The following is a 23,809-nucleotide window of genomic DNA, read 5'->3' as shown; positions in this document are numbered from 1 at the left end:
TGTGTGTGTGTGTGTGTGTGTGTGTGTGTGTGTGTGTGTGTGTGTGTGTGTGTGTGTGTGTGTGTGTGTGTGTGTGTGAGTGTGTGTGTGTGCGTGTGTGTGTGTGTGTGTGTGTGTGTGTGTGTGTGTAAAACAAACCTCAAAGAGTGTGTGTGTCAACTACTTGGGCAGGGACACGAAGCACTGGTTGGACAGAGAGGGTGCTGGATGTCTTGGCTTGGCCACTCACCTGAGATCTCAACTCTATACAGTAGCTGTGCCAGTGGGGAGTTTTATTGGGGATCTGGAGAAAAAGGGAGAAACCAGCCCTGGACTGACTGTGGTCTCTGTGTGCTCTTAATGGAAATTGGACTTGATGCAGAGAGCTGCATCTGGAAATACTGTGTGTGTACTTGTCATACTCCTAGTGTATGTCCCCCACTGGTGCTAGTGGTGAGGATTACTGTTGTCAGTGATGAGGCGTCACACCAAGGATGAACCATATCAAGTTATGTCTAAGCACAATTTCCCCCCTATGAGTGCTGCATGAAGTCAGGTTGGAAGGTTCACATGCTTCTGTAGCACTGACATCACAGTGTTAAGACTTGTAATATAGATAAGAGACATATCTCTTATTTGTGTATGTATGCATGTAAATATTTATTGATTTTATTTATTTATTTATTAATTATCCGGGTAATCCCAAGGATGTTTTCTACTATGACCAAGGTGATAGGATACAAAACAAGGTTCTAAATCTGCAGAAATTAGACAGACTTATGACAAAAAAGCAACTATGAACATATACAGAAAATAGTACTCACAGTTGTTGTAAACTTATTAATGTGTTGAACTGAACGTTTTATATAGTATCATTCAGCTGACATGACTGTAATGTAGCAGGGCAGAATAGAGAAGAATATAGAAACATAAAATTAAATTACTTATAGTAGCTACAAAGAAGTAATATCTATAAACAAAGAATTTGGGAATTCACTTTATATTAACCATTATCTTGATAACACTTGCAGCTATTAATAGTAGCTAGATGGTCCCTTGGCACTGGTATATATTCATTGTAGCTAGCCTGGTTTCTTATATGTTAAAATGTTTATATTAAAAAAAAAATGTTTATACGTTTATATATACAACAGAGATATGTTTGTCTATACATGCCTGTACATGTTTTTAATTTCTTTACTGTCACTACCTTAAACTTCTGTAAATACATATTGAACAGAAAGTGTGATGTACAGTTGTAATCTGTAACTGATGTTCCTTGTATACTCTGTATATATTGCTTATCTGCTCATGTGATGTGAGACCATGTCTTGTAACCATTCTTGGAGCTTTTCTCCCTGAGCCTCCAATGAAAATGGGTTTCTGACCCAGTGGACTTTCCCATTTACCAAATGTCAATAAATAAATAATAAATTATAGTAAGGGTAAATGATTCTGACAAGCTTGGGCAATTTTTTTTATTAAAAGTTTTTTTTTCCAGTCACCAAGCTTAAAGCAGATCTCACAAAGGTTAAAGCTCTGTATAATAACAGGAACAAGGAGAAGAACCAGTTCTTGCTACCTTGAGCTTCCGTATAAGTATAGCTTGCACATAAGGGTGACACGCTTTAACATGGCATGGGCATTTCTAGGGAGCCAGCTAATCTTTGCTGTAGAAATGCACCAATGTCCCGAGACATATTTTCATAATAAATCAACAGAGCTTTTGAAAAGTTTTTTGTAACATGGCAGTGTTCTAGAAGGAACCAAAGACTTCTTCTTCTTTCGGCTTTTCCCGGTTAGGGGTCGCCACAGCGGATCACCTTGTCCGCACATTGAATGTCAGTGGAGTTTTACGGTGTCGAGTTGCCAGCCCGGCGCCCAACCTTCCACAGAAGGCACACTCACACGCACACCTAGGGCCAATTTAGAGTGTCCAATCCACCTGCAGCATGTCTTTGGGATGTGGGAGGACACCGGAGCACCCGGAGGAAACCCCCGCGACCACAGGGAGGACATGCAGACTCCGCACAGAAGGCACCCCAGCCAAGAATCGAACCGGAGAACCTCTTGCTGTGAGGCGGCAATGCTAACCACTGCACCACCGTGGCTGCCCTTAGAAGGAACCAAAGACAACAAGCGTAAATCAAATTTTACTTTGCTATGGGGAGACTGATATCCATGACCTGATGCATTCCTGTAGTAAAATCATTAAAAATCATATAGCTAAGTTCCTGTTTTTTTTTTAGGACATTTTTGTCCCATAATTCTACATGAGGTATAAAGGTCAATTCCAAAACAACTGCTTTCAAGTTCGTAACACAAATTCTCAGCTGCATTTCTTTATATTTTATGCACTCGAGTGTGTCCAAATTTATATTTATACGTGCTCAGGCTTGTAAACAATATAAACAAATGGAACAGTTTGTAGAATTTTTTTTTTTTTACAGAAAAGGCAAATTCACCTGTGCCCCCTCATGTGGGGAACAAGTTCTGATGTCTCCAAACTTAATTATTCTTACTGTAAGGTGTCTGCATCTCAGGAAAAGAGTGATCACTTACATGTAAGTTTAATGCCTGTCCCATTCCTTTTCCAGGAAGCTGTGACATCTCATCACTAGTTGAGTAGACATATATGACCAAAAGGTTACTACTCATTTTTGTCTTGTGTTATGAAAGCGTGAAAAATTCAATATTCAAGATATTAAGATCATGCAACCGTGTTACGACCTCAGGGGATCGAGTAATGGACTGGAAGCTATAGGAACATATCATTAACACAAGGATAGTTGCATAAGCCATAGAAAACAATTGCATACTGTACCCTTGGTAAAGGAAAGGGTGTCGAGAACATCATATACATCTACTTTGCTAACTTACTAAAATGCTTGAGAAAGCAAAATACATGTTTCTTGTATGCCACATAAATTAGTATACTCTTCCAACAAAGGTGACTTCTGGAGATGTCACTCAAATGGTGGTATTCAGGATGTTTTTCTAAGATGACTTTAATGCAACATGAATGGATGAAAATGTGGACACAAGTGGTATTAAGTAAAAGTACTGTGCTTGTGGCGGTACTGGCTACTCAGGATTAAAATGCTGGAATCTTATTTTGATAAAACTATCACACAGCAAAGAAAAAACAAATATATTCCCTTCAGAAATATATTCAGAGGTACTTGGATGTGAGCAGTGTTGCAGCAGTAGGTTAAATAAATTTTAGCATGAAGTAAATGAGTCTTATTTTGCCTTTTACATATTTCTGTTTAGGGTGCAGCTGTTTTAAGTTTTTCTTAGTCAGTAGCTTTCATTGTGCACGGAAGTCAACATTTCTAAAGCACCTTCTATAAGCTTTGGAGCATTTTATTCCAAGAGTGAAAGAACTCAGCAGAAAAGAGCATATTTTATAATCATTTTCTAATCATTTTCATAAAATGGCTGCTATTTCCAATTTGTGTGTAACTGAGCAGTACAAACAGCTACACAGCGTGTGAAGTGCTCTGAAAGCTGTCTTCATTCAATAGCTTATTTAGCTGAAGTGAGCATTCTTGGCACTTAAATGACATTTTAACAACTGCTATACTGTCACTGACTTATTTTATTACTTTTGTTAAACCACAAAAGTTGACTGACTCACTGAATCAGAATGATCCTTTTCTAGCTGTGCCTCAGGATATTTGTTAGAGCTAAAAAGAAAATACTGCAGCAGAAAAGAAAATGCTAAATAATATGACATGTAAAGAAACAGTACATATCTGTAAATCTAGATTCATCAATGTCTGTCTACACACATATACACACACACACACGCGCACGCTCACACACACACACACACACACACACACACACACACACACACACACACACACACACACACACACACACAGACACACAGACACACACACATTTTCTCTGATACCTTTTTTTAAAGATTTTGCTACCAATAGGAGATCTTTAATAATGATTGTTTTTGTAAGGAGCTGTTCTGCCTCACCTTAACTGTTGGGACTTCTACCCCAAACCTCTGATTGCTAAGTAAACCATCTCTGAGGTCACACAAACCTAGAGGGAAATGAATAAATAGCATTGCCATTTCCTCTAATCTATATTAGTCTAGCCGTAGCTTTATTACATTTAGTAGGCCGGGACGGCAGGGTGAAGCTTCTACATTTTAGGGATCCACACTCCCTTCTTATAAAAGGAATGGTCAAAGAGAGAAAGAAAGCAAGAGAGAGAGGGAGAGAGACGTGAGCTTGTTTGGTACAGGGAGGAAGTACTATAGAGAGTGAGACCGATGCAGACTTTTCAGGTACAGAAAAAAAGTACTGTGGGGAGAGAGACGCGGGAGTCTGTGGAGCATATAAGGCTGAGTAGCAGAGAGGGAGACACATTGAATTGTGAGCTGTTTATATGAGCTAAACTGAGTCATTTACCTGGTCTGAATTGTGAATACCTCATATAATCTGGCTGAAATGGTGTGAAGTCACTTTAAATAACCTGCACTGTCCAGTCATTGTAAATAAATTACCCTGAAACAACAGAGCTCATCTCCAGAGTGTTTGTTAGCATTACTCTCTCCCTCTGTCTCTGTTTCTTTCTATGTCTATCTGTAGTCATATACACATACATATGCACTCACAAATACTTTGTGTAGAGATTGACTCATGGACACAGTGCCATTACAATTTCCACACTTGAGTTATTGTTAATAATTGTGTCTTACAGTTTCCACAATGACAGCTTTAAAAAGTACATTTTTCCAGAGCTCTTTAGCTCAGTTTGAATGTTTAAATTATATATCACAAAGTGCATCCAGCAGATAGATCTACAACATTTAGTACTCTAGGAAAATTATTGGATACTAGATGATGAATTTACCACAGTGGTAGCAATGTGGTGCAAATAAAATCTCCTATAATATAACATCACACACAACAATCAGCCCTTTCACTGGCAGCAAAGGTGAATGTGTTTAGATGAATCATTTCAATCTTCAGACTTGCCCTAGGGCAGAATAAGAAGCTAGGTAAATTATTCACATAACTATATTAAAGTCATTCAGTTAGAATAAAAGAGTACATATGATTGTTATAAAATATGGCTTAAAAACTTGATTCCTAACTAGTTCTAAACATTTTATAGTGCCTGTGGTAATGTTAAGTAAGCATTTATCTCAAATCTAATGAAATCCTAGAAAGGACAGAATTCTACTTTAAAACACTTATTTATTGCAGCACCAATATAACACTCAGAGGATCGTACTAATGCTCCGTTAATCATTCTCTGGTGGAAGTGCTTCTCGGCTACGCATCACATGCCACAATACAACCCAAGAGAGCGATTAACAGGACATCAGTGCAGCCTTGGTCATGTTTTATTACTTAAATAAATATTACATGACACTGAAATATGCAATTAGATATAACAAAACAAATATTATTATGCAATATTTTAAATTGTGCCAAACTGATTTCTACATAACTCAAAAAGGGCACGAAGCAACGTGTACACAAGCAAGGCTATATGATTCATCTCTGCCTTTTCTCTGTGAATTCATTTTAAATCTCAAACTCTCTGAATGGCTAAAATGTGTTCTAAGTACCAGGAAAGAAGTCATCCTGTAGAGATTTTTATCTAAACCCCTTTTTTCTGTATGGAGCTTGCTTACTCACAGAAATGGACCCTGAAAATGGCCTACTAATTCAGTGGTCACCTGATCAATGCAAATAAATGAATGTTGCAGCTCAGATGACAGAATATGAGCCCAGTGACAAGCAACAGTGATGACAAAAGTTGATAGTCAATTAGTTCACAAAAAAAAAAATTGCAATTCAAGTGGTGAAGAGAAATGCAGAGCACTGTGGGGAGTCCATGCATGTCTATCTGTCCATCGTAATGTGACACAATTAGAAAATGTGTTATGAAAAAACACAGTCTGGCATCACTTTTAGGCAGATGCAGTTGGGGAGAGTCATTTGACCTTTGAAAGTTTTGATATTGCAAGCATTCCCCCATAAACCCAATGTAGATGTCACTACTCTTTTACAATTTTTGCTAAATACCCAAGGAAAGTAAGAAAAAATGTTTAACCAAATCACATCTGACCAAGTACAGTCAACTGATTTTCTGAGCTAGACATCCATTCTTTAACTATTTGGTACTATTACAAAAAAGATAATGACTTGTATTTATATCTATTTTATTTATTTATTTATTTAATATTTGGTAACCAGGAAAGTCTGACTTGGAATGAAGACAATTTTCAGCGTAGGCCTCGGGAGAAATGCTCCAGACCTCATGTAGATGCTAAACTGCCATATTGTCAATAAAACCATGTTAATTATAATAATAATATTAATAACAATGCTATAAAAGCAGTTTATTACTTCCTTGTTTATGCTGATAGAAATATGAATGAAAAAAGCTCTCATATTTTGTAATATTTTTACTGCTGCTCAGAAGAGAATTTTTGAATGATCTACTCTACAGTATTAATGCTCTACAATGGAATTACCCAGACAAAATTGCTGGCTCACCTATTCAGCAGTCCATTGTAGCAATGTGTAGTAAAATTAGTTGTAGGAATGGGTAGAGTCATTTTGTTAATTATGGAATACTGAAATATGAAGATACTGTTGGTTTTGGATTCTTCTACTGATAACATCTGCAATGTTTTATTTGATCTGTTATATCAAGGTAAAGTAAACTGAGAACTGAGGCAGTTTTAAATATTATCATTACAAAGAAAGAAGAGTCTAACTGTTAAAATGTTTACATCCATTACATTACTCCACCGATAATCCACAAAGTTCTATTTAAGCATTGTTCTGTTCTCATTCCCTCTCAGATTGATGTTTTATGAAATAAATATTAAAACAAAGTAAATATTGGCACTCCCAATGCTCTGAGTTTAACAAAGAGAATAAATTAAGACATAATTGGAAACTTATCAACATGGATAGTTCATTAGAATGCTTTTGCATTGCCTATACAGTACAAGAGTGTACAAAGTCTCTACCTAGTAGCAAACCAGAGCCAACTGATCATTTGTTCTTGATAATTCTTTTCAGATCTTAGCTTCATGGCCACCTTTTTGTTTTGTAACTCTTTTTTTCCATACATTGTATACTAATTATAAGGACACTTTTCTCACACAACATACTACATTTTTCTGGCATCAGTAAACTTTCCTCATCTCACGGTTTACATAATTCTGACTGCAATGGATCAGAGGAGAGAATTTGGCATAATTCCTGAGTTTACATTGGATTTTGAATAATACTCTGCATACATATGGTCAAAGTAGAGGAAAATATATCATAGACAAATGCATCATTGCCAGTTATGAGTCATGACCTACTTAACACGCAACAGCTGCAAAAGAGGTGGCCTATGATTGGTCTAGGCGAAACAAACAGAGCAAATCACAGTGCCATGTCTGTGCTATTGACTTTTGACCATGTATGAAAAATAGACAGGGAGAAACTGGAGCCCACTATGTGCTTCTTCTCTTAGATCCCATATATCTGATTGTTTGCCTTTACCTACAGTGCATTACCACCAAACTGTGTTGATTGTCTAGACCAGGGGTCTGCAACTTTCACTATCAAAAGAGCTATTTTGGCCCTCTCCCACCAAATAAAATTCAGCTGGAGCCATAAAAGACTATTTGACCCCTAAAATGAAGATAAAACAGCGCATAAAGTTTTATGTATAGTTATTATACTATATATAAAATAACTAATGAGCAATATTTAAAATCCATCCTTGTTTTTGTTCCTTTGTTGGGATTCTTATTGAAATCACTTGATCGCGCTCAGTGTGTGCGTGTGTGTGTGTGTAACTACCTCTCAACTTCTTAGAGCAAGAAATCCGGACAAAGCCATAAATAATGGGGGGACAAAGGTCCAAAAATAGGGAAGCATTTTAAATATTCTTCTTACAAACTTAGAAGTTTGACAGAATAACAGGTTTTGCATTAGCATGAATTTTCTGAAGTCTATGAAGTCTAAAAATCAAATGTCTTTCTATATTTTCTGACTTTAGCCCTCAATGATTTGCCAAAGATTTGCCAGAAAACCACAATTTTATGAGAAACAGACCAAAAATATGAGGAAAAATCAGGACATTCTGAGAAAATCTGTACAGTTGAGAGGCAATTTTTGTGTGTGTAAAATGCATGTTAACAGAAACAGTGTTATCTGAGCAAGTTTCTAAGTTTATAAGAGCAATATTTAAAATACATCCCTATTTTTGTTCCTTTGCTCCCCTTTATTTGGGCTCTGTCCAGATTTCTTGTGGTAAGAGTTTGAGATGTATGAGAGGTACAGAAACCTTTCAGGAGATGCTGCTGCTGCTAGGGGATCACTCTCAGTGTGTGTGGAATGCATGGTAACAGAAACCATGTTATTCAAGCAAGTTTCTAAGCTCATAAGAGCAATATTTAAAATCTGTCACTTCATCGCTGTGTGTGTGTGTGTGTGTGTGTGTGTGTGTGTGTGTGTGTGTGTGTGTGTGTGTGTGTGTGTGTGTGTGAGAGTCATGCAGCAGAATGGCCATTAGTTTTCAAATACAGGGAGCCACTACAGAGGGATGGAAGAGCCACAGGTTTCAGACCCCTGGTCTAGACAGAGCATTAGCTGTTGAAATGGTAAAGTGGGACTAAATATGGAAGAATCTGTAACATGTGCATTCTCCAAATTTTAATGAAAATGTACCATTACTAAATCACCCTGTAAAAGATGTGTATCAGTGTTCAATTATTTTGACATCAGATACGCATGGCACACTGATGCTCATTTTGATATTTGAGCAATGGATGAGGACATAGAAGGTACGCTAAAGAATGCAGACACTCAGGTGACACATGCATGTTAAATATGTCTGACAGTCAAGGAATAATATAATATTGTGAAAAGACCTCAAATACACCAAGTGGGACATTTTTTTCTAACTATAAACTAAGCATGAACTTTTTTCCAGCTATAAACTATGATATGGACCGAAACACTAAAGCTGGAGATGTGTCCATATTCATTAAGGATATCCACACCTCCAGGTTAGTTGCTCAGCATAATGCATCCAAGATTATCCAAGTGCAACTAACTCTGGGCAAGACTACAATCCAAATTGTAACTTGCTACAGATCACCCACCATGCCCCAGGATTCCCACTCCTCATTTCTTGATACACTGGAAAATATTAGGGTACAACCCAACACCCTAATAATGAGCGATTTCAACTACCCCACCATTAACTGGGAAAACTATTCATGTATCAACTCTTTTGCTCAACGTTTTCTGGAATTCATAAATTCCAACGCCTTGGATCAACTTATCCACACCCCCACCAGGGGCAGCAATATCCTAGACCTGGTCATTACCAACATGGGCAACCAATATTCCACACCAGAGGTCAATTCCTCTTTGGTCATACCTGACCACAAGCTAATCAGCCTAGACATCCACATCCCACCCCCACCCCCATTAGGGAAACCACCGTAAAAAATTTCTGCAAATCCAACCTCACGCAGAAGTGGCAAACTTCACGACACCCATGCAGAAGGACAATAGAGGTACGACTGCTGAATCCTACACAAATTCACTTCATAAGCACTTACATGAGTGCATGGATCGTGCTATCCCTAACAGAACCAAGATGCTATCCGCCAAAAAAAGGAAGCCAATCTGGTGGTCCCCCGTCATACACAGAAAGAAACTGTTGCAAAAAAAGAGTAAAATCCCATGACTGGAAGAACTCCCTGGTCAGCCTCAGTAAGAAAATGAGATCCCTCATAAAATCCTCCTAAGCTAGTTATGAAAACAAAATCGCCACTGATTCTAAAGACAACCACAAAGCATTCTATAGCTATGTCAAGAATCTCAATGGCAACACTCAGATCTGCTCTGAGTTACAGCACAATGGCATTAAATATACAGAACCAACGATATTGTCGACATCCTGGCAGATAGGTTCAGTGCTAACTTTACCCCCCCACCCCGTAAAGGGCCCATCTCTGTACTGGAAGAATGCAACGTTCCTGTAATCATGGCTGCACAGGTAAAAACCACATTCTCCAAAGCCAAGAACACAGCATCCATGGGACCTGACAACATCCCAGGCTGCATTCTACATGAACTGCAGAATGAATTGCACCCCACCTAAGCACCGTGGTCAATCATAGCCTTACCTCAGACTTTGTGCCCACTGAATGGTGCACAGCGGCAGTTATCCCACTCTACAAAGGGGGAGCCACCACGGACCCCGGGAACTACCACCTCATTAGCCTAACAAGCCTGGTCTGCAAGGCCATGGAATTTATCATCATGGAACTTATAAACAAAGGCATTGGTAATCTCCAAACTCTGGATCCCACCCAGTTCAGGTTTGTAAAAGGCAGATCATGTCTTCTAAATCTGACTGACTTCTTTAAAGCAGTCACCAAAGCCGTAGATGAGGGTAAGGTGGTTCACACAGTTTATCTAGATCTCGCCAAGGCTTTTGACACCATCCCCCACTCTAGAATTATAGATAAACTCACTAAACTAGGTATAAATCCCTACGTCACAAGATGGGTTGCCAACTAGCTCACTGACAGAACCCACACTGTAAAAGTAGCAGACTCCAAATCTGACTTCAGACCAGTGACAAGTGGAGTACTACAGGGTTCAGTCCTGGATCCTCTCCTGTTTGGTATCAACTTTTCTGAAGTACAGGCTAACACAGAAGGTCTTTGGCTAATGAAGTTCACAGATGACTACAAACTAGGAGCCATAATTGAAACTCCTAATGATGTGGACATTCTACAAAAGGGCCTCACTGAGACAGATGCCTGGTGTTAAAGCCATGGCCTCAAGCTCAATGCCAAAAAGTGCATTGTCATTCCCTTTGGTAAAACCTCTGTACCCATGAGCTACCACATAGGTGGTAGTCTACTTAACACCGAAAGTGTGATAAGAGGGACACAGGTGGACAGTAGTCTCTCCTTTGATAATCACATTGCCACAGTAGTCAGGAAATCCTTCTATGTGGCACACCTCATCACAAAAGGTTTATCAGCTAGGAAAAAAGAGGTCATTCTTCCCCTCTACTCATCACTCATTAGACCCATTATAGAGTACAATGCCCCTTTTGGTATGTACCTCACAAGACATCTACAACAACTGGAAAGGCTGCTTCAATACCTCACAAAGAGGATTACTGGCCTCAAACAGATGCCCTACGCAGACTGTCTCAAAAAACTCCAGCTTTACTGTGTCGCATATCGCCTACTCAGAGGCGGTCTCTGCCTAACATACAAAGCTATGTCAAACCCAGAGCTGTTGGATGTGCTCCACTTAAAGAAATCCCAATCCCTCCGAGCTACACGCTCTAGGGACCTAAACCTTGTCACTACAATAAACAGTACATGCTGGAGGGATAGATTCCTGTCCCAGAGACTTCCCTTACTCTGGAACAAACTACCTATCTATATCAAGCAAAGCTCCTCATTAGCACTCTTCAAGAAAAATCTTGATGATTGGATGGGAAATAGGAAATTCACCCCAGGGATCACCTCTGTGGATCTGCCTGACAGGGGCACAGGAAAATAATTTTCTTGGGTGGCAAAAGCCAGGGTACCTTTTTGGCTAGGCTTGTATAGGCCATAGGGCCGATAGCCTAGTACCTACCTATGAGCCTATGAACCTATATACTTTCAAACTCATTATTCTAAGCCCTATATTCTTAAATCTCCCAGTGTTATTTCTCCACCCTGTTCCTCTAGTAGTTTTTCATTTTTAAGTCTGCCTTTCAGTAAAAAAAAAGTATTTCTAGGCACAGGTTCCAGAGTTTTTCCATAGTCTATACAGGATATTCCCTTGTTCTTGGATCCTCCTTTATTTTGAAAGATGTTAGCAGCTATTGTGGAAAGTAACACTTTATATTTTTTAAATGCTGCAATCAGATCTCATGATCTTTCCTCCAATATTTAATTTTGCCATTCTACCCTCAAAGGTATATATTATGATATCTTAAATTCCTGCTGCATAGAATAAATAGAAGGCATAGAAATGTTACAGACATTACCAATATCCTACAAAGAACAGAGCAGAGCAAAGCTTACAGGTACCTTCATACTGCATGCATTTGCAATACTTATCACAAATCAGTTTAGAGTCTATACTTCAGATGGTGCAGACCTTCACCTAAACATTGTTAACTTACAACCCCAAACTTCTTGCATGTAAGTTTGAATTTACTTCACACAAAAAGACAAGGGACCATCAGCTGTGTCAAAACTCACCATGAACTCAAGGAAATATAGATATGCTCAGGTGTGCGGCTCTTGACACATTTGGATGAAGTGCATTTCCAAGCTCAAAATATAAAGACCACATTCAGGATTTTAGAAATCATGCCCCTCTGGCTTTGGTATTAAATGTACACATTTCCCTGCTCTATTTTTCTCTGATCCATTCCTCTTTTTACGGGAATCCAAGCAGACTTTCATCTGAAGGGCTGCTTACTAATGCATATTACTGCACATTTTATGGAGGTACACATATAAAGTATACTTATAAGATGTATGAGAAAAGTTAAACCTCTTATATCAAATACTTTATTCAAATTATTTTTTTTTTCCTGGGGCATACACATGGGAGACTTCCTCTAGGTTAGTTATTTGGTACAAACGGATGTTAAACACCTCAACGAATCAATTACATTTATTGATTGTTTTCATGCCTATATAATTAATGAATTGTTTAAGTTTGCAAGCTTGTATGCACTAGTAACATGGCTGATTCCTCAGTGTGATGCCCCTGCACTGGCCCAGTAATGAAAGAGCCTCAATCCTCACTACTGATAACAGTGAGGGATGTGCACAATGAGAGGATGACAAGTATACACACAGTAAAGTACAATTTCCTTTAAGAGCACACAGAGATTGCAGTCAGTCTGTGGCTGGTTTCTCCCTCTTTCTCCAGATCCTCAATAAGACTCCCCACTAGCACAGCTATAGTGTTAACATCTCAGCTGAGGGGTCAAGCCAAGACCTCCAGCACCCTCTTTGTCCAACCAGTGCTTTGTGTCCCTGCCCAAGTAGCCGACACACACACACTTTGGGAATTGATTTATATACAAACACACACACACACACACACACACACACACACACACACACACACACACACACACACACACACACACACACACACCTGAGGAAGGCTGGTACAGGTTTATTAGCTAGGCCTCCTTCTGCCTTAACTATATGGTAGTTATCACTGCCACCAACCCCTACATATCAGCTACTTAAAGGCCCTTACAAAGGGTGACCAGTCCTACTGTGTAATGTTACAATTATCCAAATGGTAAGTATGACCAAGACTAAGGTTTAAATATATTTAATAATAAATAATAAAAGAACAAGACAATACTCAAACAACACAGTAACTGCAGAGTTTAGAATCACAGGAAATATTTTAAAACAGCATTGCAGGGCAGTCTCAAATTAATACAGAAAACATCTAAACTAATCTTTACTATCTGTATTCATATTTTTCTCTAGTTACTTACTATTAGCAAGGCAAGTGCTGATGAGAGGATGTTTCCAGCTCCGAGAGGTTCAAAATCCACAGTCTTTCTCTGAGAGAGTTCTTAAATTACTATCAAACATTACTGCTGGGTCAACTTGGATGACATCACTCTTTGTCACCTGCCTTCAGTTCCCAGGTTAACAGATACCAACATAATTTTATCATCTCTGTGTGAGAAGTACATATCTCTCAGATGTGCAGCTGCTAGGAAGCAATAAAACACTTTACATTTTAAACCTAGTAATAAAACTTACTTTCAAGACAATAGAAAACTTCTAGCTCTAGACATTGTCTGCTTGCTGCATTGAAACTGAGAGATAACATAATCTGAAAACATTTTGATTCCAACTTATTTTCTTGAAGTTTTGCAAGTTAACTCTTCATGTTCCATCTTCTACTATTGAAACATACATTCACACAGGTATATAGTTTATATACATTTCTGTTCTTTTCCAGTAGGGTACACTGTGGTTACATTCTTGAAGCTCAGTACATAACATACAGTTCTGTATAAATAATAGCAATATTCACAAATGACATAGAATTATTCACAAAATTCCAGCTAGCTGGGCTGGCAGCATCACAACCCCCCCCCCCCCCCGAAACACAAGCTAATTTTTCAAGTGCCCCTTGAGAAATGTTGCTTGAGAGGGTTGAGCCTATCTGGGAATACCTTACCCCATTCACTGTCTTGAGAGCCCATCTGCATTGGCATTGCTAACCCCACTGTGGTGCTGTACTGTCATATCAGATACTATCTACTAGCCTCTGAAAAAGTCACTGGGGCATTTTTCATCCCAAAGGGCATCTTCATGAACTCATACAAGCCAAAAGGAGTCACAAAGGCTGACCTCTCTCTAGCACTGGGAGTCAAGGGCACTTGCCAGTAACCCTTGGTAAGATTAGTAGTAGTAAGATACTTAGCCCCACCCAGCTGCTCAAGGGTTTCATATGCCATAGGCATGGGGTAAGCATCTGACTCCGTGTGACTATTTAATTTCCTGTAGTCCACATAGAACCTGGTGCTGCCATCCTTCTTTGGTACTAGCACTACTGGGGAGGCCCAGGGACTGCTGTACTCCTGAATTACTCCTAGTTCCAACATTTCCTGTATCTCCTCCCTCAGAGTCTGTTTGACTCTCTCAGGTACCCTATAAGGGCCCTGCTTAATAGATCGTTGGGGTTCTTGTCCACATAGTGTTGCACCAGGTGGGTGCACCCTGGTGTTCCACTGAATATGCCCCCAGATTTCTGTAACACTGCTCAGATTTCTTGAACCTGGATGGGGGATAACTACTGGGACATTGCTACCCTTTCCACTGAGGTTCCAGTCCGAGCCTCAATGAAGAGATCAGTCACGAGATCCCCATCAGACTCCTCTTGCCATCCACTGTAAATACTCAGCACAAGGGCCTCCCTATCATGGTAAGGCTTCATCATGTTAACATGACACAGTTTGCGACCCTGCCTCCTGCCTAGCAGTTCTACCATGTAATTAACATCACTGACCTTCCTTACCACCTTGTAGGGTCCCTCCCAAGCTGCCTGTAGCTTGTTGTGTCTGACAGGAATGAGAACCATTGCCTGCTGCCCTACAGCATAGTCTCTAACTTGAGAATTCCTGTCATACCAGACCTTTTTCTGCTTTTGCACTTCTGCCAGGTTCTCCTGGGCCAAGCCCATGAGTTCCCTGAGCTTTGTCCTGAGGTTTAGGACATATGCCACAACAGACTCATTGTGAGATTCACACTCCCCCTTCCACTATCTCAAATCAGATCTAGAGGTCCCCTCACCCTATGACCATACAACAACTCAAATGGTGGAAAACCTGTGGATTCCTGGGGCACATCTCTGTAAGCAAACAATAGATGGGGTAAATATTTGTACCACTCCCTCTTGAACTGGTCTGCAAATGTCCATAGCATGAACTTGAGTGTAAACTTTAAACTCTCAACAAGACATTAGACTGTGGATGGTAGAGGGGGTCTTTAGGTGTTTCACCCCACAGTACTTCCACAGACAAGCCAGCAGTTATGAGGTGAAACTGGCACCTCTGTCAGTCAGTATTTCTTTTGGAAAACCTACCCTGCTGAAATCTCTAACAAAGCATTTGCCACCTTTTCTGCCTCAATGGAGGACAGAGCCACTGCATCAGGGTATCTGGTAGCATAATCTACTATCACTAGGATATACTTTTTTCCTGTGAAATTGGGGTACTCAGAGGCCCCACAATATTCATAGCTACCCTCTGAAATGGCTCATCGATCACAGGCAAAGGCATCAAGGGCGCTTTCACCTTGTTTCCTGCCTTGCCTGCCTTTTGGCACAGCTCACAGGTCCTGCAGTACCCTGTTACATGTCAGAAAATCCCAGGCCAATAAACGTTCTGAATAATATGTCTCTTCATACATTTTATGCCCATATGACCTGCAAAGGGAATATCATGGGCTATGGCTAGAAGTGCCAGACAGTAGGCTGTGGGCACTACCAACTGCTGTATTCTCTCACCCTCTAGCCCTGCCACAGTCTATACAGTAACCATTTGGCCCAGTATACAATTTCCCCCTTCCCTTGAGAATCAGTTGCCTCAGTAGCTACCTCCTTCAGGTCTTGTAATGTAAGGTCTGAGAGCTGAGCCTGTCTCATCTCTCTCTTATTAACCTTTCCCAGCTCTCCTTCCACAGGAAGTCTGGCCTCCTCTGACAATGGTGCCTCACTGTCAGCCTGGGTACTACTACTCATCTCTGCACTTGCAGTCACTCTGGCCAAGGGAACATCAGTACCCAAAAACAGCTGTGGTTCACCTTCAGTCTTACTGTTACAGGGTAGCTCCATCCCTGAAGTAACCACCTCACCAGTTCTGGCTGCAAGTGTGTGGTCTGTCTGGGTCTCCCCCAGGCTACCAAACCCACATGCTTGTCTCCTAGCCTGACTGCATGTAACTGCATGCACACAGGGTACTGCATTATCAGAGTCATTCCTTATCAGAACATCTACCGGGATATCCTCAAACACACCTACTTGCTGGCTTCCTTTTCCACCCTCCCAGTCAAGGTGAACCCTAGCCAAAGGTATTTGGAATGGGGTCCCTCCTAAAACTCTGACTGGAGTAGACTTCCCAAGCAAGTAGTGCTTCTCTGTAACCATTGCAGGCTTCACAATGGTTAGGTCAGAGTCTTTCCCTTTCACTAAGATAGGATATAACCTGTTGTGGTAGTTTGGTACCCTTGTTGTCTTGAGACAACCTACTGTTGAAATTTTGCCATTCCCACTTACTGGCTCTCCCACCTTTTGTTCCCAACCTTGCCTCCATGGACATCTAAATGCTACATGGCCCCACTGGTTGCATTTAAAACATTTAACCCTTGGCCCTGGATGTGTACCTGGACTAGTGGCTTCCCCTGCTACTGGTAGACTCTGTTGGGGCAGTCTGAGCTGCCCACCATGGGTTTGCTTAGACCCATGAGCAGCACTGGGTGTCCCTTTCCTGAGCAGTGATGTCCTACTTGCTAGGTATAGGTCTCCTTTCTGCACCAAATCATCTGCAGTATTGCACTGTCTATCAGCTAACCAGATTCTCATGTCCTCAGGCAAAGTGCTATGGGTTTGTTCCCTCACCAAAAGGTCTGTCAGCCCTTCAAAAGTTGTGACCTGACATTCACTCAGCCACCTGTGAAACTAAGTACTTAGCTCTGCAATATATTCACACACACTTTCATCTGCCTTGAGTCTATGCTCATGAATTCATGAATCTTTTCCTATAAGCTTCAGGTGTTAAATTGTGGAAGATATTTTCTGACTTTTGTTGCTTCTAGGGTTCAGTTACCCCCTTCCCCATTACCTCCATGATTCTAGTGAAGAGTCAGCATCTCCTTTTAATGTTGCCATTGACATTCCATCTCCTCAGCTTCCAGGCATCGCAGTTTATCATTTTCCTCGGCCTTCAGACATTGCAGTTTTTTTTTATTTTCCTCAGTCTCTAGACGCCTCAGTCTCTCTGCTGCCTCTATTCTGAAAAAGTAAGTAAAAATTACTTTTTCCTTCTGTGTTTGGCAAGCATTAAGCTCCTCCTACTGGACTGGAACTCATTTATTCCACAGTGGGGTGGATTTACTTCCAGATCCACAAGGGCAAAAACCATTAAGAGGGGCTTTCATACAGATGGACATCAGGGAGTTTGTGCCCTAACCAGCATCCCGGCAACTGTGGGCATTAGTATTAGTGTAACCCCCACTATCCTGGGCAGAGAGACAAGAAATCCAAGTCACCACAAAGGCTGTCAATACCTCCCCATGCAGGTTGGAATGCTGCTTGCATTTTTGGGGTTTCAGTTATAGGTTCATAGGTAGGTACTAGGCTATCTTCCCGAAGGCATTTATAAGCCTTGCCAGAATGTGCTGGCTTTCGCCGCCCCCTTAGAGTACTTCCCTGTGCCTCTATCCAGCAGAACCACTGAAGTGATCCCCAGGGTAAACTTTCTGTTTCCCATCCACTCGTCAAGGTTTCTCTTGAAGAGTGTTAGTGAGGAGTTCTGCCTAATGTAGATTGGAATCTTGTTCCAAAGCATGGGAAGTCTCTGGGACAGGCATCTATCCCTCCAGCACGTCCTATTTATTGTTGTGGTGAGGTTTAGATCCCTAGAGTGTGTGGCTCAAGGGGATAAGGTTGGACATGGCCTTGCATGTCAGGCAGAGATCACCTCTGAGTAGGCGGTATGCAACCGAGTACAGCTGGAGTTTCTTCACTCGAGCTGCATAGGGCATCTGTTTGACTCCAGTGATCCTTTTGGTGAGGTACATCTGTGGTCTTTCCAACTGTTGCAGGTGTCTTGTAAGGTACATCCCAAATGGGGCATTGTACTCTATGATGGGTCTAATGAGTGATGAGTAGAGGGACACAATGACTTCTTTTGATCTGGATACAAACTATTTTGTGATTAGGTGGGCTACATAGAAGGATTTTCTAACCACTTTGGCAATGTGATTATCAAAGGAGAGATTACTATCTACTTGGGTCCTCAGATCCCACATTATGTTTTCCATATTTAGGGGACTACCACCTATGTGGCAGTTTGTGGGTACTTTGTTTTTTCCAAAGGGGATGACTATGCATTTTTTGGCATTTAGCTTGAGGCCATGATTTTGACACCAGGTATCCGTCTCAGTGAGAGCCTTTTGGAGGATGTCTGTGTCAGCCAGAGAGTCAGTTATAGCCCCTAGTTTGCAGTCATCTGTTAATTTGGTCAGCCATAGTCCTGTGCTTGCTTGTACCTCTAAAATATATATCCTGAACAGGAGGAGTCCTAGGACTGAGCCCTGGGGAATGCCACTTGTCACCGGTTTAGAGTCGGACCTAGCTCCTGCAACTCTCACCATGTGGGTTCTGTCTGTGAGCCAGTTGGCAACCCATTTTGTGATGTAGGGTTTTATGTTCAGGCTGGTGAGCTTGTCTATAATACAAGAATGGGGAATGGTGTCTAAGGCATTTGCGAGGTCTAGGTAGGCTGTGAGTACCACCTTTCCCTCGTCTATAGCCTTGGTAACTGTTTCAAAGAAGTCCACCAGGTTTAGGAGGCATGATCTGCCCTTAACAAAGCCGAACTGGGTAGGGTCCAGTGTTTGGAGGTTCACAATGTCTCTGTTAATGAGTTCCATGATGATGCGCTCCATAGCCTTGCAGACCAAGTTAGTCAGGTTTATAGGGTGATAGTTCCCAGGGTCTGTTGTGGCTCCCCCTTTGTGGAGCAGAATAACAATTGCTGTGTGCCACTCTATGGGTACATAGCCTGTGGAGAGGCTGAGTTTGAACAGTGTGTTTAGGTGAGGGGTTAGTTCATCTTTGAGCTCGTGTAGGACACAGCCTGGGACACTGTCCAGTCCCATTGATGCTGTGTTTTTGGCTTTGGAGAAGGCTGTTTTAACCTGAGTGTCTGTGATTTCAGGGGCTCTACATTCTTCTGGTATGGTTATGGGCCTTTTGGGGGTGAGATGGAGTTGAAGTTTGCACTGAACCTGTCTGCCAGGCTGTTGGTGATATTGGTTGGTTCAGTGTATTTTGTGCCATTCTGCACTAACTCCGAGCAGATCTGAGCATTGCCACTTAGATTCTTGACATAGCTAAAGAATGCCTAATGGTTATCTTTGGAGTCCTTGACAATTTTTCTTTCAAAGCTTGCCTTGGATGATTTTATGAGGGATCATAGTTTCTTGCTGATACTGATCAGAGATGTCTTCCCTTCTTGGGATTTTACTCTTTTCTGTACTAGTTTCCACCTTCTATTGTATAGATTGTTTATGGCAGGGGTCCACCAGACTGGATTCCTTTTCCTGGAGGAGTGAGTCTTGGTTTTGCTTGGGATAGCACAGTCCATATATTCTTGTAGGTGCCCATAGAATGCATTAGTAAAGGATTTTTCAGTTTGGACAGCATTATCCTTTAGCATGCGGGCTTTGAAACTTTCCACCTCGGTCTTAAGTAACGTGAAGTTTGCTTTTGAAAAGTTTTTCATGGTGGTTTCCTTCTCTGGGGGTGGGGGCAGAATGTGGATATCCAAAGTGATTTATTTATGGTCAGATCTAACCAGCGAGGGGTTGACCTCCAGTGTGGAACACCGTTGCCCATGTTGTTGATGACCTGGTCCAATATGTTGTCACCTCTGGTGGGAGTGTTGACCAATTGATCCAGGGTGTTTGAGTTTATAAATTCTAGGAAATGTTGGACAAGTGAGTTAGTACTTGAGTAGTTCTTTCAATTAATGTTTGGGTAATTGAAATCACCCAATATTAGGGTGTTTGGTTGAATCTTTATGTTTCCCAGTGTTTCCAGAAACGTGGAATGGGGCTCCTGGGACATGGTGGGTGATCTGTAACAAGCTACAATTTGAATTGCAGTTTTGCCCATTGTTAGTTGCACATGGATGATCTCTGAAGCATTGTGCTGTGCCACTAACCTGGAGGTGTGGATATCCTTGATGAATATGGATACGCCCCCACCTTTTGTATTTCGGTCCGGGTTCTGTGGCCGAAATGTATGGTATGAGGTGTAGCCTGGTAGTGCTGGGGTGCTCTCTGGAGCCTTAAACCAGGTTTCTGTTACTGCATGTATATTGATTTTCTCCATACTGAGGAGTGCATGCATTTTGAGGTTTAGACTTCTGGCATTGAGTAGCATTACCCTCAGATTTTTGTTACTTGTGCTATTTACAGCAGTGGGTTTGTCTTTTGAGCCTTGCCTAAAAATGGCACTATGGGGATGGCAAGAGCCTTGGCTAGTATTCGAAAGCCTAAGGGTGACAGGTGCAAGCCATCTCTAGCGAAGCAGCATGGCTTGTCGAGCATGTCATCCCAGGCAGACAGACACTGGATCCCCTTTGAATGACACCAGAAACTTAGCCAATTGTTGAAATTGATAATTTTTTCTTTATACCATGGTATCATTCTTGGTGAGGGCAGGATGCTACTCAGGGTCACGGTCATTCCGGCCTGGGCTACGTGATCAGAGAGCTCTTCCATGTCTCTTTTCATGTAGTTCAGGGAGGTATGGCTCAGGTCATTCACACCACCATGGACAATGACAGAGTCATATTTGTACTTATTCTGGCGTGACCTATGTGCTTGTGTTATGTGACGGATCCTGGCACCTGACAGGCAGCAACTTTCTCCTTATTCAGCCTAGTGAGTGGGATGTCAGTGTGCCTGACTATAGAGTCACCTATTACTAGTTTGTTGGGTATGTTATTTTGCCTTAAGGACTGTGATTGCGTGGCACACTGGTTTTGTGAAGTATGTGTTTCGTGGTTTGTTTTGGGGGTGGAGGTTGCTTGGATGTCTGCTTTGAAGGTCTCTGTTGCTTTTGCAGTTTTTTATTTAGAGCCTCCGAGTATGTTTTCATGGATTTATGTGTGGTTTTTGCTGGTGCTGGTTTAATGGGTCGATGTGAGACTGGTGGTGTGATGCAAGTATTTCCCCTTTCCTCTTGACTGTCTGATCCAGTCTTGGGTTGAGAAAGCTTAGCCTAAAGTTTGGCTGTATAATTGCATCTCTCACATGTATTAGTGTTTGGTGGTAGGAGGAGTGGGTTGATTGTGTACATAAGGCAGTTATAACATTCCTCAAAATGCCCAGATTCACCAGTTGGACTGGAGAGTACACCTGAAACTGCCCTTTGGACATGCCTGGATAGGTACAGTGAACTGTTTTACTGAATGGCTGGTAAGGTCGAATAGCGAGCCTTGTCCTTCTGTATAGTATAGGGGGGTCTAGTGCTAAGGTTCATAAGTGCTTGCTATGAGTTTTGAGCAAGTGCCGGGCTGAGAAATGAATGGCTTTAGTACTTAAGTTGAAAGTTTGTCTAGTTCCAAGGGAAAAATTGAAGAGGAGACTTTGTGGAGCCGAGAATAATTATACCCCAGCGTGCAAAACCGGGCAAATGCATTTTTTTTATAACAGGGAAATGAAAGAGGTAGAAATTAGCCCAAAATGGCCAATAAGCTACTAATTTCTGGGCTGACACCACTCCTCCAGGGACAGATAGGTTGCTCAAAGCTCCTCTCTCTCACAGGTAAACAGAGAAATGTCCTTCTATCCAAGTAAGGTATGGGCAAATACAGAGATTTGTAACACAGCCCTGAATTCAGCACTAACCTGAAAACTGGACTATACTAGGTTAGAAAGGTGGGAAACAAGTATATATTTTTTGTTTTTTTGTTTTTTTGTTTTTTGTTTCAGAAAATAAAGCAGATACAATAAAAAAAACACTTTAAATGCACAGAAAAGGATACTTATTGTTATATATTTCAGATCAGAGTTGTAGTCAATGTCCCTAGTAATAAAGTAGGAAGAAACACAAATACAGTAAAAGCAGATGAATAAAGTGCAGTCTTTTTTATATATATAAAACAATAGAAAATGAACAAACTGATTTAAACAAGTTACCCAATTAACCAGAAAAAAGCTCAGAACTGAGCCCTGTTCCAGCAGTCTTCAATCAGACAAGTTCTAACTGCACACTCCTGCTATTAGGGTGCAGGGGAACCTTCTCCAAAAAAAAGATGGCCTGGATCAGTGCTCAAGTTATACAAACAAAGATAGATTCAGCAGGCCTGAATCTGGTCTATGCTACAGCAACAAGACGCACAGATTTCGGACAGAAACAGCAAGCACAATAGGCCTGTGACTAGAAATTTCCAGCTCGGAAGGGCAGAATCCAGTCTCTCCTCCCACAAGAGTGCAGACCACAAACCTTTTTAATGTACAATAACTGGCCTGAAGCCCAAGTGCTTAAACCAGAACTAATACACTTTTAGAATAGCAGACACTGAGCCTTTAATCAGCAATTCCCTGCTTAGAAGGATGTAAGCTACCTGTCCTGCCACAACAGTGCAGACCACAAACCTTCTTAATGTAAAACAACCGGTATGAAGCCCAAGGGCTTAAACCAAAAGACTTAGAATAACAGTTACAATTTCATCAGGCTATTACCAAGCAGTAATAAATGCAGCACAATAAATAAAATGGAGTACTTTTAAGAAGAGGCAAAAGCAAAATAAAGTAGGAGGAAACACAAATACAATAAAAGCAGATGAATAAAGTGCAGTGGATAGGAAATCAGAATTTAACCTTGATGTGATACCAAATTATGCTCTAACATACACTCCTTAAAATAACCTCTAAGCACAATAGTTCATAGGATAAATTTGGGTTGCATGGCTAGGTTCATGAAGACCCCGGTGTTCATTAGCCTAGTATACACATATCTCCTAACTTGATACCTGGTGATGGGACACACGTCTTGTGTCTCACAATAAGGAATTTGTTCTGTTTTCCCTTTTACCATAAACCTTTTATCTACTGGTGACAGGCAAACCTTTTATGGCATAACAAATATGCTTCAGAATGCTTTGCATTACCTGTCAAATAAGTTCTTGGAAACCTTTAAGTATGCTTTGTGTGTAAAGATTATTTAGAAATCTTACCATCTGCTTTGTTTTAAAGGAGGGCTTGTAACTATGTGAGGTAGTGCATGCTATACCAGGAGAAGTAGGGTAATAGATGTGTAACACATGCCAGCATAGCTAGCTGGAATTTTGTAAAGGTGTATATGTCATTTGTATATCAAACTGATTTGTACAGATGCTTGTGTTGAAAATGTATTTGTAAAGTTGCTTGTGTTAAAAATGTATCGATAGTGTGTCCTGCTGGAGACAAAAGAAATATCCATTGATATCAGACTGTACTGTTGTAAAACGGATACTG

The 23,809-nt window shown here is 40.9% G+C and overlaps 1 protein-coding gene across 3 annotated transcripts in view; it reads left to right on the top strand.

Moving 5' to 3' along the window:
* GRIK5 (glutamate ionotropic receptor kainate type subunit 5) overlaps positions 1 to 23,809 on the top strand; it is a 3,838,183-nt gene that overhangs the window by 877,668 nt on the left and 2,936,706 nt on the right. The window lies entirely within an intron of this gene.

This window comes from Protopterus annectens, chromosome 8.part0 (genome assembly GCF_019279795.1).
Source record: "Protopterus annectens isolate FY-2018-M chromosome 8.part0, PAN1.0, whole genome shotgun sequence".
NCBI classification, from domain to species: domain Eukaryota; kingdom Metazoa; phylum Chordata; order Ceratodontiformes; family Protopteridae; genus Protopterus; species Protopterus annectens.
Note: the sequence above shows the minus strand (reverse complement) of the source record. Positions and strands in the feature narration are given on the sequence as shown.